This window comes from Camellia sinensis, chromosome 7 (genome assembly GCF_055761805.1).
Source record: "Camellia sinensis isolate YWXY chromosome 7, ASM5576180v1, whole genome shotgun sequence".
Classification (NCBI taxonomy): Eukaryota; Viridiplantae; Streptophyta; class Magnoliopsida; order Ericales; family Theaceae; genus Camellia; species Camellia sinensis.
The window spans coordinates 187,104,463-187,108,871 of record NC_138967.1 but is presented as its reverse complement, the minus strand read 5'-3'; the positions used below and the strand labels follow the sequence as shown (position 1 = coordinate 187,108,871).

At 31.7% G+C, this 4,409-nt stretch overlaps 1 pseudogene; it reads right to left on the bottom strand.

Moving 5' to 3' along the window:
* Positions 1 to 1,911: 1,911 nt before the first annotated feature.
* Positions 1,912 to 4,076, bottom strand: LOC114281863 (uncharacterized; annotated as a pseudogene).
* Positions 4,077 to 4,409: the final 333 nt, after the last annotated feature.

The following is a 4,409-nucleotide window of genomic DNA, read 5'->3' as shown; positions in this document are numbered from 1 at the left end:
AACGTAACAGTCACAGTTTGAAATTATACATTTGCCCAAAGCTTACTAAGGCATTTTTGTATTCCTTTTTGAATGGTTTGTAGAATCTCACATCTTTTTGAAATAGTTTGAAAAATCTCATATCTTTTTTTTGGAGTGTTACATTAAAGTGTTATGTTTGAGAAAAGTGTACTAAGGAGTTTTTTTTTGTGTGTTGCATTGAAGTGTTACACTAAATAATTTTTTTGAAATGTTATATTGGAGTGTTACGTTTGGGAAAAGTATACTAAAGTAATTTTTTTGGAGTGTCACACTAAGGAATTTTTTTAGAATGTTATATTGAAATGTTATGTGGGAAAAGTACACTAAGAAGTTTTTTTGTGTATTTCATTGGAGTGTTATGCTAAGAAGTTTTTTTGGAATGTTATATTGGAATATTACGTTTGAGAGAAGTACACTAATTAGTTTTTTTGAGTGTTTACAACAAGGAGTTTTTTGGAGTGAAATATTAGAGTGTTACGTTTGGGAAAAATATACTAGAGAGTTTTTTTGGAGTGTTAGATTAGAGTGTTACAGTTTGAAATTATACATTTGTCCAAATCTTACTACGGAGTTTTTTTACTCCTTTTGAAATATTTGAAGAATTTCGTATTTCAAGTCATTTTTGTACTCCTTTTGATATGTATGAAGAATCTCACATTTTAAGTCATTCCAAATATAAAAGATTCCTATATAAAAATTCATCTAAAATTTAATTCTCATACGTCATGTATCTTACATTTCTAGCACAACAGAGAAAAAAAAAATGAAAAAGGAAACGTCACTACTACAAAATCATAAATAGATCACACTTTTTTGCGTGATCACATCTTTTAAGTTTTATTAAAGTGTGATCTTTAGAAGTGTGATTAAAAGGGGTCATTTTTAATCACACCTTTTAAGTGTCATTAAAAAATGATTCCATCACATGTCTTGAATGTGATAATAAATATTTAGATCACATCTTTTAAGTGTGATTAATAACATTTAGATCACATCTTTTAAGTGTGATTAATAATATTTAGATCATATCTTTTAAGTATGATTAATATCATTTAAATCACATCTTTTAAGTGTGATAAATAAATAATAAAACCTGTGATAATAAAGCTTTGTTTGGGGTACTCTAAAAAAGTCCAAAAGTCACTATTCTATTTAAGTCACATTATCTTATTTAAGTCACATCACTTCTCTACTACATCACTTCAAACCCAATCCATATTTCACAAAAAGTCAAAAAGTACACTTATTTAGATCATCCCAAACCACTCCTAAATATTTAGATCACAGATTTGAGGTGTAATTAATATCTAATAAAACCTGTGATTAATAATGAGATAATATCACACTTTTGTACGCGCATTTGAAGAATACAATACACATTATATACTATATTTTGAATCACAACCGCATATTGAATAGAATAACATCATATATTTCATAAATGAAAGTTAAATATTCAAAAGTATATACAAAGGAATTAATAAAAAGTTTGTAACTGTGATTACATATATTAAAAAATGAAAAACTTGAAAAAACTAAGTTCTTGAATTCTTTGACCATATTTTGCATATTTCCAAGAAATTTCTTTTCTGAAAAATGAAAACACAAATTAATTTAGAAATCACTAGAAGCATATAAATAAACTTACTATTTGTAGAGGTTGTTCTAGTCTTATAAAAGATAAACTCAGACATTTTCTCATTACATTGACTCTTCATTTCCTCATCAATAGAAAAGGAATAACCACAATGATTGCTACTAATATAAAATGTTTGGATTACCATATAAATATGACATAAATATAGAATCAATAAATCCAAAATGAAAATCTGAATGACACCATTGCATTATTATAGGCGGAAGAATGACACCATTGTCCATGTTTAGGGTTTAGGGTATGTTCTGAATGTATGGCCGCACCTTCTCTTCCGACATTTCATTCAACTGTAAATCAAAATGAATAACAGACTTTTGAACCAAACTTACCAATCATGAGTCATGACAACTCAAATAATAAACTGCGACTCTCAAACAAATCAAACAATATTTGCAAAAATGATATTGGTTTGTGTTTCAGCGTTTCCATAGGTCTGTCTAGTAAAAAAAACTAATCTTTTAGAGCCAATAACAACATCAAACACTTAAATTTAACAAAAGCCTAATCCTATTGCACTTTTGTTGGCTCAAAATTTTTTCCCTCTCAACCCATGTTGATCATCTTGATAGCAATTGAGCCACCATTGTGATCAAGTTCATGCATCACAATTTATATCTATATCTAATACAAATATTTATCTTCAAAGATATTGCAAAGATTACTACCTTTTCTTGACGCCACTTTGTTCCCCACTTTGCTTCCAAGATTTTATCAGCAATTTCTCTTTGGGCATTAAGAAGAACTGTCATCTCATATAATTTTTTTAGATCTTTGAGGTCCTCTTCACTCCAAGCTAATGCATTCAATGGAAGGTTCATCTCCTACAAATGCTCCACAATCATAGGATTACTGTGTGAACTAGAAAAGAAATTTCTCCTTTAAATGGGAAAAACTAGTTTAGAAGGGCACGTCACATAGGATATATATTGAATCTACTGGATAATTTCTCCCTTAAAGTCCTCTGGAGTGACGTGTTATCATATGACATGGGCTGCCCATTTGGCCATATGGCAAAGGTAATGCCTACACGAAGTAGTGGGTTACTTATTAAAAGACAAAATTTAGTCTGATTGTTCTGTTTTTCTCATTTATAGCTATCCCAAAATGTCGCACTTATTGAAAACGGGTGAAATACTATAGATAAATGCTCAGATAGAACAAATTCCCGCAAGTGCACGCAAAACTAACAGGACTTTTACCATTTCTTGTTATTAAATTGCAGTCTTATAAATACACATAGGTTAATTCTCACCATGAATGATAAACACTAGAAGAATTCTCCCTTAAAAAAAAAAAAACATACAGCCTCACATGAAGAAAAAGAAAGTACTCCCCAATTTTCTGGTCGAGGAGGAGGATCAAGTTCAGTACTTCTGCCTCCGGTGCCTTCTTGTCTTTGAAGTAAGGGATGTTTTTCACAACAACCGGATTATCCCTAGCACGAACAGGATCTATAGAGATCAGGGCCTGTGAATGACAAATACTATCAATCCAAAATTCATGAGAAATTAAATCTAAAGAAAATGTTGATATTTAATAATGAAGATCATTCAATCAACAAAGATAGGCGGCGCAGTTTAATCTTTAAAAGCAGGCAAAGTAATTCAGAGTAAAATAAAAATAAAATAAGTACAATGCACAAATGGGATCAAGTCAATGTTTCATCCAGGCCAACTATAGTTGTATATCTAGTAGAGGTATGTCTGCAAAAATCTATGAATGATAACTCTTGCATGTGTATGTTTATTACCAAAGACTGGAAGATCGTATTATGTTCCATATGAGTATTCATCCTGCATGATTTATTCCAGAAAAGGATTTGGGTCTCTCTTTATCATTGACACAAGATAAAATATCAACTTACCTCTTGTAAGTATTTCCACCCAGGTTTTCGCTTGGCTATCACATCCCGAAGTCGATCATACCGCATAGATTCCTAAACAAAACAGAAAATCATACAATTGTTTTCCCTAAATTGTAAGTAGAAAGTAGCATCACAGAACTGAACACAATTCCAAAATTCTACAAACAATAAACAAATAAAATTTGTTCAATCGAACAAAACCTTGAACTAATTACTGTGTTCTTCTTAGATACACGTATACATGTGTGTAGGCGGAGAGAGAGAGAGAGAGAGACTGAAAACGCACCAAATGGCTCACTATGCTAACTAAACTAATCACTGTGTCCTCCTCCATGTCTTCCACACCTCTGTCCTATGCGTCGCTGATTAGGGTGCCATCGACCTCTCCCTCATCGATCCCAATGACTCACCCCAAGAGTCTCAACAAAAACTCAAAAACGACTTCAACAATTTCACCAGCATCAAGGCCACCGATCTCTTTAGCCTCTCATCGAAGCTCAGATTCCATCCAAGATCCATATAGTCAAGGTCCATTTTTTTTTTTTTTTTTTGGATAAGCAAGTCATATTATAACCAAAAAAGAAAGATATACAATGGAGTTCAATACACATCTTTTGTAGGAAGAATAAACATAAACAAAAACAAACTACTCCCTCAAAAGAAACAAACTAAGCCTATAGACGACAAACACAATACACAACAAAGGATTCAAAATTTCCCTCTAGCACTCTTCGAGTAATGAAGTTTCACTTTGAGTTTTCTTCTGTTATCCTCCTTTGTAGTCTCCCCATTAATGGGATCACTTGGAGATGGACTCCCTCTACTTTTTAAGCTCTTCGTTTGACACAACAACTCTTGATTTAATTC